This window comes from Protopterus annectens, chromosome 6.part1, assembly GCF_019279795.1.
Source record: "Protopterus annectens isolate FY-2018-M chromosome 6.part1, PAN1.0, whole genome shotgun sequence".
Taxonomy (NCBI): Eukaryota; Metazoa; Chordata; order Ceratodontiformes; family Protopteridae; genus Protopterus; species Protopterus annectens.
This window is the reverse complement of record NC_056738.1, coordinates 222,481,460-222,495,866: the sequence shown is the minus strand read 5'-3', so window position 1 is coordinate 222,495,866 and position 14,407 is coordinate 222,481,460.

Below are 14,407 nucleotides of genomic sequence, written 5' to 3'. Positions count from 1 at the left end.
AGACCAGGCTAGTCAGGCTTATGGGGTGGTATTTACCATGGTCAGTTGTGTTTCCACCATGGTGGAGTGGAATAACCGTTGCTATGCACCATTGTATGGGCATGTAGCCAGTGTAGAGGCTGAGGTTGAAAAGCTTAATTAGGTGGGGGGTTAGTTTGTCTTGTAGTGTTTGCAAGATGCAGTCTGGGACACCATCTGCCTCCATTGACGCTGTGCTTTGCCATCTGAGAGGGCCCTTTCCAACTGTGTGTCTCTGATGTCTGGGATACTGTACCTTCCGGGTATTGTTGTGGGCTCTTTAGGGGGTGAAGTTTGCACTGAATGTATCTGCAAGGATGCTGGTGATATCAGTAGGGTAAATATATTTTGTGCTATATTGCACCGGCACAGTGCAAATCTGTGTGTTACCACTTAGATCCTTGACATAGCCAAAGAAGGCTTTGTGGTTATCTTTTGAATCCCTGACTATTTTCCTGTTGATGTTAGCCTTGGATGATTTCATGAGGGACCTATGTTTCTTACTAATACTGGTCATGGATGTCTGCCCTTCTTGGGTTTTGCTGTTTTTCTGGACTACTGTCCGACTTCTGTTATATAGCCTGTTTATTGCAGAGGTCCACCAGACTGGTGTCCTTGTCTAGAAGGAGCGAGTCTTGGTTTACCAGCGATGGCATGATCCATACATCCTTGTAGGTGCTTATAGAGTGCATGTGTAAATCTTTCTGTATCTTGAGCAGTGTTTTCCCTTAGCATGGGGGCTGTGAAACTTCCACCTCTGTCTTTAGTAGTGTGAATTTAGCTGTAGGAAAGGCATTCACTGTGGTTCAAACCCAAACAAACTCCGCATGTAAGGCAGGTGCAACTGGCCAAAAAGCAAATTCAAAATCCAAAAAAAGGAGGCCAGCACCAAGAGTGATACCTGCATTTATTCCAAAAGGTAATGAATCACAAATGGTAGTGAATCAAACTAGTTTCGGCAGTTTTGCCTTCATCAGTGATTGCCATCTTAATTATGAAACAGTCTATATATACATACAGCACTGTGGTTTCCTTGGGTGGGGGAGATGGTTGGGTGTGGAAATCATCACTGAATAGTCCATGGTCAGATCTAACCAGTGACTGGTTTACCTCTGCTGTGGTGCACCTGTCACCCATGTTGGTGATTACCACTTCTAGTATGTTTCCACCTCTTGTTAGGGAGTTTACCATCTGACACAGGGCATATGAGGTGATAAATTCCAGGAAGCACTGGGCCTGGAAGTGAGTACTCGAGTAAGTTTCCCAGTTAATGGTAGGGTAGTTGACATCAACCAATACCAGGGTGTTCGGTAGGATTTCCACTGTCTCCAGGTAGGAGGAGTGGTGGTCCTGGGTCATGGAGGGTGATCTGTAGCAGGCCACAGTTTGCATTGCAGTTGTGGCTGATGTTAACTGCACATGGGTGATCTCAGAGGTATCATGCTGCCCCACTAACCCGGAGGTGTAGCTATCCCTGATGAATATGGATACACCCTCTCCATGTCTGTGTCAGTCCATGTTCTGTGGCCAGAATGTGTGGTATGGGTTGTAGTCTGGTAGTGCTGGTGTGCTCTCAGGAGCCTTGAAACAGGTTTCAGTTACTGCACAGATATTGATGTTGTCCATACGGAGGAATGCTGTGAGTGTGTGCATGTTGTGATTACAACCCCTGGCATTGAGTAGCATAACCCTCAATGATTTCGCTATCGTGCTGTTTATGGAGGTGGGAGTCACCTTTGAGACATGCTAAAAAAGGCACCATGAGGGGTGCGAATAGCCTTTTACAGTATTCCAAAGCCTAAGGCAAACATGCAAGCTGGTATGGTATTGTTGCATGAATGTTTCCCATCTGTGTTTGTTTCTCATCTTTCCTGTAGGTAACCTACTGGTAAGCAATAGAAAGCCTTAAACTTATACAAACCTTCTAGCTTCCAAGATAGGCTTTTGGAGTGATTAAGTATCAGTGTTCTGACTACATGGTGAATTTTCACTGTATATTATGATCTGCAAGCTCTGTTTATTCACATATTATGTCTGTGATGGCCTGCACTTTAGAGGTTCACAGATAGGTAGTAGGCTATCTGCCCAAGGACATTTAGAAGCATAGCTACAGTGTGTTGGCTTTCTCCGCACCATTGATAATGAAGTAATTCCAGGCAGAGTTGCCGGAAGCTTTTGAAGACTGGGGTGGCGGAGGGTGATAGGGTCACTTAGTGATCTAAAGAGGGCATGTTAACATGAAATATCAACACCATTCAATTTCCCCAACAGGTCTTCCAGCTATAAAATTGGAGGGGCTCCCCCACTCCCTGGCTGTATGGTTCTGGGATACATGATCCCAGGGGTGTATATTCTGTTACCCATTCACACATCAAGGTTTCTCATGAAGTGTGTCAGTGAGGGGCTATGCCTAATGCAGTTAGGAATTTAATTTATAGTCTCTCATTTAATTTATTATGTTTTTATTTCAAGAGTAAGTGAAGCTCAGTGGGTTTGGGCACCTCCACTCTTTGCTTAGCCTAGCTTACACATAGAAATCATCTAAATAGGAAATAGGCAGAAACAACGTTAATGTCAATAGTGCAATGGTTACAGCATTTGCATACTATCTGTGCATTCCTGGTTCAAATGCCAATAAAGTCAGAGATGTTTTTTATGTTAAAAAGTATACTTTAACCACAGCTTGCATATCTAGGTAGTATTCTTCAGTATAATAAACATTTGCAACACCCATATATATCCATGTGTGCTGGAGGGTAAAGTCAACAGAGAATGTCATATTATGTAATCACATAGTGAGATGTTACTTCACTGAAACGTATATATCCTGAGTAGTTAGTAGATGTGGCCGTGTTTGCGCACACATGTTATAAGTTTTAAAGTTTGTTTAACTGTGTTTAACTGCTGCTTTAATGTCACACAAACACCTTTAAACATGCTTACAACTGCTTAAATGAGCCTTATTCTGGAGTAAAACACACTTTTAAAGCATTGCAGGTGTTTAATCCTGGACCATGAACACCATAGTCATGGGACTTACTACTAAGCCATCTGAGCTGTATACAAGTTTCATGGCCTTTAGACTGCACCTTATTCTATAGGCATTCCACAGTACTGACCACAAATGGGGCAGTCACTTTGTGTACATATGTACAGTACATTGTAATGTACTGTAGTTTGTGAATCAACATATACAAGTCTACATATGTATAACTGTAATTAATACTAAATATATATATATATATATATATATATATATGTCAATGATGTCTGCACATTGATAGAAATATATATATATATTGAAGTGTAAACAAAATGCATGCAGCTCTGCTATTATAACTATTAATATTAACTTAATTCACCATAGAAGGGATGGTTGTTGTGTATCTGGAGATTGGGGTGGGGGGAGGAATGATGGGCAATGAAATTATACATCAAGGAGAGCCTGGGCTGGATGTTCAATAAGTGAACTGGAGGGGTATACATGGAGTATTGGGACAATGTAAAAAAGAAACAAAACAAGAACCATTCTCATCCATAATACACCCTGTCAGATCACATTGTAACACTTAATTCCACAAAAATATGAACATTAGCATGTATCATACATATGTACACCAACTGACTGTCACATTTGTTTTCAGTACTGAGGAATGCCCGTAGTAAAATGTATATTCTAAACACCATGACATTTATACATATGTCAGATGCCTTAGTGGTAAAGCCAGTGACTGTGGTGTTTATGGTCCCGGATTCAAGGGCTGTTAATTCATTTTGAGGGCCAGAATAAGGGCTGTCAGATGCAGGTTGATTAAAGAACTTTTAAAAGCAGTTGTAAGTGGTTTTGTGTGGGTTTGCGCGACAGTAAGCGACACTTAAACACGGTTAAACAGATAAGTGCTTCACAGGTTTAACCTTTGCTTAACGTCGTGTAGACCACAGGCAAACATGCTTACAACTGCTTAAATGTGTGTTAATCATACTTTCCCTACCAGTGCCTGTTCTGAGAGGTAAAATAATAACCACTTCCAGGATTAGAACCTGCAACCATGTACACCATCCTCAGAGTAACCTACCACTAAGCTACCTGAGATGTACCTATGCCAGTTGTGTATTCAGACAGGTTAAAACACAAAAGGGAGGATTGTGTGGAAATAGGACAAACCGCCATGTACCCAGTGAAAGGTGTAAGCTATATATATATATATATATATATATATATATATATATATATAGAGAGAGAGAGAGAGAGAGATACATGTCGATATATATAGATATATACATATATATGTAGATATATAGATAGGTTAAAAACATGTACACATCTATGGAGGTACATATAAACGTATGCAATAATATATATTATATATCTATATATATATATATATATATATATATATACACACACACATATATATATATATATATATATATATATATATATATATATATATATATATATATACATATATACATACATCCATGTGTGTATACAGCATCTGAATTGTTCAAATCTGAGTATAACATGGACCATAGCAATGACACATTCTGCCACCCCCAAACAATATGAGCATAACATATGAAGAGTATATGGCAATACACTATTACAAATATGTTCTATGGACATGAGCAAAATAGGGTTAGTCACCAACAGAACTACAATGACTGCAAATATCCATGACAGAAATACACAGGCATCTTTCATTTAGCAAAACCTTATTACATTCTGATGTATTGCCAAAAGGATTCAAGGACTAACAATACCTGCATGCTATACAGGAAGCATTTAACAGTGCCTTAATGAATCAGCCTGCAATTACCATAGTATTAGTCCACTAAGGGATAGGTGTTTACATAGGGAAAGAACACCCGCACACATACAGAATATGTATAAAAGCAGTTCCTACACACCTGCATCTGCTATGTACACCCACCAACATCTCCACCACACCCAAATAAATTACAATACATACTGTCATACCATAACCAATTATTCACCCACTGTACGACATCTGCTGAAACCTTAACATACCTGGACAGAGACACACTAACATGGCCCTATGTGAAATAGTTGCTGTTATACAATGGAACAGCTGCTGATGTTACAGGGTTTGTTTGAACTAATCCTGTTTCAGAGGGTTGAAAAGTAATTACACCAGGAAGTGTTACCAATTACTGATTATCAGCACAGTATGATACATTTTTTCATCAAACTAAAGATGTCTGGTGAGCACACTGTAAACCCCCTAACATTATATGCATAGCCATACAGCCTTGAGCTGGTCAAACATCCTGGCCAGACTGAAACATATGCAGAAGTATTAGGTACAGATAAACCCTGCACAAGTAGCAATGATCAAAAATATAACAGCAGTACTCGCATGTAGACCAAGTCTTCTAGGCATTGCACACAATATATTTGTGTTTGTCTCCATACAGCTGTTGCAATAGATTTCAAACAACACTTCCAGGATGTCTTCCTCACAAGTAAGGCAAAGGGACAAAGCCCAAGTGGAGTACTCAATTATGCTCCACCGTTGACATGGTATTGGCTAAGGGAGTAGCTGCACAGCTGATGTGCATGCAATTAACTACTGTGGAACACCAGTTGGTGATCAGGATAGCACATGTTACTGATCTCTAACTATAAAAGAATGCCTTGTCACACATTCAAAACATCTGTATCTACCTGCAGAATAGTACAAAATACCCAACAGAAGATCGAAACACAAACCGAAAATTATTAATATACCAGTCAATAACACCTCCAATTACTAAGAAGGTATGTAAAACATTTAGTATGCCTGTGTATGTAGTACCTATTCTGTAATAATTACAGTGTAATCAATGCATATAGTGGAAATAACTATCTTGTAGTGATGTATTGTTGAGCAGTAGTAATGCTTGTAGTATTCTATGTGTGTACTGCTGTAGATCACAAGACAAACTCCTCATACACCATAAGGGATGATATATATGGGTTTGGAATTCACCAATTCCTTTCCAGTCACTGTCAGTGTCAGGGTTGGTCCAACAAGTATGTGCTATAACAGGGGATAGTATATGTTGATATATTGTAACAATAGACATATGTATGGGTGTATTAGTGAGATGAACATGTCAAAGGTGGGCTTACTTTGCAAATATGATTTGCATTGTGGGATATTGTGCCAATACCTGTATAATGTACAGCATTTTAGGCAGATCTGTATTACATTTTACATAGCATTTCTGTTATGTTATGCAAACATTAGTTATGTCTATTGGCAATTGCAATACTCAGTAACATGATACATATGACTTGTATTCATCTGATAGTTTAGCAGCATGATAGCAAAGAAAATTGGAAGAACTAGGTAACTCTCCATGCACATAAGACATGTAATATCCACCTCACTAGTATCGCTTGCAAGCAATAACAGCTGTGCATGTGTACATGTGCAAATGTGTAGTGACCCTTGTTACAGGGCTGGCCCAAATGGCTATGTGCACACCTACATAGAGTGGATATTGAGAGTACAGACACACTGGTTGAACTTTCAGGTTTGTTCATAGGTTCATAGGTTCATAGGTTCATAGGTAGGTAGGTACTAGGCCATCTGCCCAAGGGCTTTTTTAAGCCTAGCCAGAGTGTGTCGGTTTTCGCTGCCCCATTGTTTAATTAACTGAGCCTCTGTCAAGCAGAGCCAATGAAGTGATCCCAGGGGTGTAATTTCTGTTACCCATTCACTCGTCAAGGCTTCTCTTGAAGAGTGTTAGTGAGGGGCACTGCCTAATGTAGTTAGGAATTTTGTTCCAAAGCATGGGGGAGTCTCTGTGACAGGAATCTATCCCTCCAGCATGTTCTATTTATTGTTGTGGCGAGGTTTAGGTCACTAGAGCGCATGGCTCGCAGTGACTTGGATTTCTTTAGGTGGAGCATGTCCATCAATTCTGAGTTGGACATGGCTTTGTAAGTCAGGCAGAGATCACCTCTGAGTAAGCGATATGGCACTGAGTACAGCCGGAGTTTTTTCAGTCGGGCTGCATAGGACATATGTTTGAGGCCAGTAATCCTCTTGGTGAGGTACTTTTGTGGTCTTTCCAGCTGTTGGAAGTGTCTTGTGAGGTACATCCCAAATGGGGCATTGTACTCTATGATGGGTCTGATGAGTGACGAGTAGAGGGGCACTATAAACACTTTATTTCTAGATGTGAACCCCTTAGTAATTAGATGGGCCACATAGAAGGATTTCCTAACTACTTTGGCAATATGATTGTCAAAGGAGGGATTACTATCTACCTGGGTCCCCAGATCTCTTATTACCTCTTCTGTATTAAGGGGGCTGCCACCTATGTGGTAATTTGTGGGTGTTTTGTTTTTCCCAAATGGAATGACTATGCATTTTTTGGCATTTAGCTTGAGGCCATGACTTTGACACCAGGTGTATGTCTCAGTAAGGCCTTTTTGAAGGATGTCTGTTTCAGCCGGAGAGTCAGTTATGGCTCCTAGTTTGCAGTCATCGGCAAACTTGGTTAGCCATAGTCCTCCTGTGTTTGCCTGTACTTCTGAGAAATATATGCTGAACAGTAGGGTCCCAGAACCAAGCCTTACGGGGCACCACTTGTGACTGGTTTAGAGTCGGACCTGGAGCCTGCTATTCTTACCATGTGAGTTCTGTCTGTAAGCCAGTTGGCAACCCATCTTGTGACATAGGGGTTTATGTTCAGGCTGGTGAGTTTTTCTATAATACCCGAGTCAGGAATGGTGCAGAACGCCTTGGCGAGATCAAGGTAGGCTGTGTGAACCACCTTTCCCTCGACTATGGCCTTGGTGAATGTCTCAAACAAGTCAACCAGGTTTAGTAGGCATGATCTGCCCTTAACAAAGCCGAACTGGGTCGGGTCAAGTGTTTGGAGGTTCCCAATGTCTTTGTTCATGAGTTCCATGATGATGCACTCCATAGCCTTGCAGACCAGGCTAGTCAGGCTTATGGGGTGATAGTTACCAGGGTTAGTTGTGGCCCCTCCTTTGTGGAATGGAATAACCATTGCTGTGCACCATTCTATAGACCTGTAGCCTGCGGAGAGGCTGAGGTTGAACAGCGTGTTTAGGTGGGGGGTTAGTTGGTTCTGTAGTTTGTGCAAGACGCAGTCTGGTACACCATCTGACCCCATTGATGCTGTGTTTTTGGCTTTTGGAAGGGATGTTTTCACCTGTGCTTCTGTGATTTCCGGGACACAACACATTTCCGGTATTGTTGTGGGCCCTTTTTAAGGTGAGAGGGAGAAGTTTGCACTGAATCTGTCTGCCAGGATGTTGGAAATATCAGTAGGTTCAGTATATTTTGTGCTATTTTGCACTAGCTCAGAGCATATCTGCCAGTTGCCACTTGGATTCTTGACATAGCTAAAGAAGGCTTTGTGGTTATCTTTCAAATCCTTGGCTATTTTTCTTTCGAAGTTAGCCTTGGATGATTTTATGAGGGACCTTAGTTTCTTACTGATACTGATCAGGGATGTCTTTCCTTCTTGGGATTTGCTTTTTTCTGAACTAGTTTTCTCCTTCTGTTGTATAACATGTTTATGGCAGGGTCCACCAGACTGGTTTCCTTCTCTTACGGGTGTGAGTATTGGTCTTCCTAGGGATGGCACAATCCATGCATCCTTGTAGGTGCTCATAGAGTTCAATTGTAAAGGATTCTGCATCTTGGGCAGTGTTATCCCTTAGCGTGGAGGCTGTGAAACTTACCACCTCTGCCTTAAGTAAGGTGAAGTTTGCTTTAGAAAAGTTTTTCACTGCGGTTTCCTTGGTTGGGGGTGGTGGTGAGGTGTGGACATCCAGGGTGATTAGTTTATGGTCTGATCTAACCAGTGACGGATTGACCTCTGGTACAGAACACCTGTCGCCCATGTTGGTGATGACCAGGTCCAATATGTTGTGGCCTTTGGTAGGGGAGTTTACCAGCTGATCCAGGGCATTTGAGTTGATAAATTCCAGGAAGCGCTGAGCCTGGGAGTTTGTACTCAAGTAGTTTTCCCAGTTAATGGTAGGGTAATTGAAATCACCCAATATCAGGGTGTTCGGTAGGACCTTCATGTTTTCCAGTGTCTCCAGAAAGGCAGAGTGGTGGTCCTGGGTCATGGAGGGTGATCTGTAGCAGGCCACAATTTGCATTGCAGATTTGCCTGATGTTAGTTGCACATGGATGATCTCAGAGATATCATGCTGCGCCACTAACCTGGAGGTGTGAGTATCCTTGATGAAGATGGATACACCCCCTCCTTTTGTGTTTCCATTCGTGTTCTGTAGCCAGAATTTGTGGTATGAGTTGTAGCCCAGTAGTGCTGGAGTGCTCTCTGGAGCCTTGAACCAGGTTTCAGTTACTGCACAGATGTCGACGTTCTCCATACTTAGGAGTGCTTTAAGCGCATGCATTTTGAGATTTAAACTCCTGGCATTGAGTAGCATAGCCCTCATTTTTTTACTTGTGCTGTTTATGGTGGTGGGTTTGAATTTTGACCCTTGCCTAAAAAAGGCACTATGATGGACAGCAAGAGCCTTGGCCAGTATTTGAAAGCCAAGGGGTGACAGGTGCAAGCCGTCTCTTGCAAAGCAATGTGGCTTGTCGAGCATGTCATCCCAGGCTGACAGACACTGGTTCCCCTTTGAATGACACCAGAAGCTTGGCCAATTGCTGAAATTGATCATTTTTTCTTTATACTGAGGTATCATTCTTGGTGAGGGCAGGATGCTACTCAGGGTCAGGGTCATACCCACCTGGGCTACATGATCAGAGAGCTCTTCCATGTCTCTTTTCATGTAGTCCAGGGAGGTACATCTCAGGTCATTCACACCAACATGAACAATGACAGAGTCATATTTGTACTTGTTTTGGAGTAACCTGAGTGCTTGTGTTATGTGGTGGATTCTGGCTCCCGATAGGCAGCTAACAGTAACCTTCTCCTTGTCCAGCCTAGTGAGTGGGGCGTCAGTGTGCCTGACTATTGGGTCACCTATTACTAGTGTGTTAGGTATGTTATTTCACCTTAAGGGCTGTGATTGTGCGGCACATTGATTTTGTGTTTTATGTGTTGTCTGGATGATGGGAGGTGCAGATTTTGTGGGTGTATGCTTTGGAGCTCTCTGATGCTTTTGCAGGTTTTTATATAGAGCCTCCGAGTATGATTTTGTGCATTTATGTGTATTTTTTGCCAATGCTGGTTTAGTAGGTCTATGTGAGGCTGGAGGTGTGGTGCAAGTGTTAACCTTCTCCTCATGACTGTCTGTTCCAGTCTTGGGTGAAGAGACCTTAGCCTCCAGTTTGGCTCTATAATTTCATCTCTCGCATATGTTAGTGTTTTGTGGTAGGAGGAGAGGGCTGTCTGTGTACATGAGGCAGTTGTAACATTGCCTCAGGATACCCAGATTCACCAGCTGGACTGGAGAGCACACCTGAAGTTGCCCTTTGGTCATGCCTGAATGGTAGGGTGAGCTGCTTAGTTGCTTGGTTGGTTATGGGTGGATAAAGAGCCTTGCCCTGCTGGGCAGTCAAGTGTTGGGGTAGATTATTGCTTGCAATTAGGTCTGAGCAAGTGCTGGACTGTATGATTCTTTTTGAGTGCTTAGGTTGAGAGTTAGACTAGTTTCAAGTGAAAAACTGAAGAGGAGACTTAGTGGAGCCAGGAATAATTTAACCTTAGCTAACCAGTGCTGCCCGGTGCACAAAACCGTGCAAACGCAGTTTTTAAACTACTAACTTCTGGGCTGGAACCACTCTTCCAGGGACAGATGGCTGCTCAAAGTTTCCCTCTCTCACAAGTGAAAAGAGAAACTTCCCTCTATCCAAGTAAGGTATGGGCAACTCAGAAACTTGTAACACAGTCCTGAAGTCAGCACTAGCCTGAAAACTTGACTATACTAGTTTAGAAAGGCAGGAAACAAGAAATTTTTTTTTTGAAAAGATAAGGCAAAAACAGTAAAAAGTGCACTTAAAACAGCTTTAAACAACTACAAGCAATCAGAAAAGGCTATCGCACTTTAATGTGTAGCCTACAACAGTCAAACTATTTATTTAAACAAAAAACAACTTTTTAAAAGTGCAGGCAGTCAAATAAGTACAATATGTGAAAAAAACAAGCTTTTAAATCACAATATGTGCTGGAAAAATCAGCATTTAGGCAGAAAACAGTTAAGTACAGCAAGAAAATACAGAAAACTGATAATCACTCCAAAGTCTCTCTTTTAAGCTGGAAGGCTTGTATCAGTTTAAGGCTTTCTAGTGATTTCCAGTAGGTTAGTTACAGGAAAGATGGGAAACAAGCACAGATGTGGTCTTTTAAACCAGAAAGTTGAAAGAGATGGACAACTTCCCGAATGACCAATAAACTACAATTCCTGGGCCAAGAACCACTCCTCTTGTGGTAGACAGGCTACTTAGTACTTACCACTCCCAGTGATAAGCTAGAAGGCTGAACTCTAACACAAAGGCTTGGGGGGCTCAGAAGCTTACAAACAGTCCTGTTATGTTATGTAAGCTGGTTGTGCTGGTAGCACTACGGTACGGATAAGGGAGAATTCCCTTTTCCCCACTGTAGTGCAACCTCGGAGTGAAAGCACTTTCATTAAAGTGCGTTCGGGTATTGTGGATTTGGACTACTGAACTTTGTTCAATAGTCCTAAATCCATCACCATATACAGCTGGCAATTTTGAGGCTGCATTGCAACTGCATAATGTACTAAGACACCAGTCACCTTCAAACATCAGACACTGCACACGCATGGCATCTAAACACACATCAATACATATACACATATGCAGTCTCCATCAGTAAGTGGACTAGCAGGTCAAGAGGATACATTCCACACCATCCACACCATGTGTGAAACCTAGCTGAGCATTACACCATAATGGATGTTGTATTCATGTACTGGTAGGACACACAACCACCTTCACTGAGTAGCCAAGTGTACATTTATGCCAACAGCACATCAGCAAGACACACACACAGCGATATTCCATGTCATGATCCCACAAACTGTTAGTTGACAGTTCCACTGTGAAGCCAGGGCACTGTAATTGTCAACAGTGAGCACATCATATTTGCCACACACACCTCATGATTACTTGAAGAGTTCCAGCAATGTCCTCTGTTTGAGCTAGGCATAACACTTATTCAAGCATGTGCGAGGTCTGTGGCTTGTAAACATCTCACCCCAGCATGTTCAGGCTATTGTGGTAATAAGGTTAATGTCCAGACAGCACACAGCATGCATGGCTTGCAGTTGTTGATATGGGGTATATGTAGGAGCTGTGGGCAGACATGGCTGTACATGTCATGGACATATCACCTGTAACTACTCAGGAACATACAGAGTATAGCTGTATTTCCCTGAGTCTGTCAATACAGGCTATGTGTGTAGGTCCTATGATCCTGTTATTTGGGTATGTTTGTAGGCATTGGATTTGGTGGACATGTCTAATGACATTCATGCCACATGGGTTGTTGTATGATATGATAGGTGTCATGGGTGACCAGTAGAGAGGGAATATTACCTCTGTTAACATATATATCAAACCATATGTACTGTTAGCATTCAGCAGCCATGGACCTATCTTCCATGTGCATGTGTGTAATGAATGTAGCCACTTGTATGTACAAAGGACAACAACAGCAATGGTATTCTCATTTAAGTTGTATGAGTGCGGGATGTACATATCCAGAGCAGGTACATCTAGGTCATATCCAACCATGAGAGTGTTGTTTACTGGTGTACAGCAACGGTCAACTGTGATAATGCTGACAACATCTGAGGGACCCTGGTATGTGTACAACTGACCTGGTTACAAACAGTGGTATTATTGCATTGCATAACACAATATGCAACCGTGTCAGTACATGGATACTTTGCACAGTTGATGTAAGGCTAGGTACAGTCCACCAGTCGAAGGTTATTTGGTGTTCTACCATACTATTTCATACCACATGTATGGATGTGTGTTGGTAGTCTGAGGACGTGGTGGTGGATGTATATGAGGATACAACCTAGAATGCAGCTTTTGCCACTGTCACCTGTACCTGACTCATCTGTGATGAATTATGTCCGAGTAGTGGTCTTTACTTTTGAGTAGCCTTTATGAATATGTGGACACCACCACCTGGAATGGTCCATACCAGTGTTATGGCCCACATGTCTGGATCTGGTTATATGGTGGTAGTGCTATAGTGCACTACAGAACTTTCAGCCAGGTGTTCCTCACTGCACAGATGTCAGTATTCCCCATTGTAGGGTCTACCTTGAGCAAATGGATTACGAAAGCCACACATCTAAGACTGGTTTGCATAAGCATCCAGTGCAATTGTCTTGTAGGTGTCAGGGTGTTACTTCTGTGTTTAGGACTTGTGCCTTGGAATGCCACGATATGGGTAAATGCGACCTAGGTATTATCCACACACCCTTGAATCATTGATGCATGAGCTCTGTGAAAAAGGCATGCCTTCTTTCAGTCATGACATCCCGGAATGACAGACACTGGACAACGTCATAATTACAGCAGGACATTGGCTCATTGTTTTGGTCAAGCAGTTATCACTCGTACCATGACATCATTGTGAGTGGCAGTATTGTGCTTGGTATCAAATGCTACATCTAAGGTGACGGACAGCAGCAGATGTTGTGTAGATGACCAATGTCAGATATGCTTAGTGGAGCGGTCCTGCTAACAATGACAACTACTAACACAGCTGGGAGAGGTCATCTTGACACCTGCACCTCAGTACCATTAGACAATGGGGCTCACATATTATGCTTGCACATGCCATTGTTCCACGTGCAATGCCACTGTCCACAACCTGATATCAATGTATGCCTTTCAGGGCAGCAATGTGTGTGACACATGCTGTAGTTAGCATCCACCTGTGTGTCCCAGTTAACCTATTGTCTGTCACTTCCACACATGCATGATTGTGTATACTTCACATATATGTGGCAGCACTTCATGTACATGTATGCATGTGTGTCACACAGCACAGACGCAGATATATCATTTACAGGGCACATACAGGTATCTGGTAGTAAACCTGTATGATGTGCATATATACTGACAGTTAAGATGTACATAGCTATAAACCTGTGTGTTTACAATAGGAGTCCATTACAACGTGTTCTGTACATCTAAGTGTATGAGCATGCACACTGTGGCCTTCTGTGGTTAGAATCGGAGTGCATCCCAAACAGCCCTGTGATACTAAGTGTATGAGCGTAACCACTGCCACCTTGTGTAATTTGAGTCAGTGCATTCAAACAAGTCCTGTGATTGTATGTGTATGAACATGACCACTGTAACCCTGAATAGTGATAGTAGTTGTCAATTCCACAGATGGAAATACTCCAGTTCAGGGCTTGTTT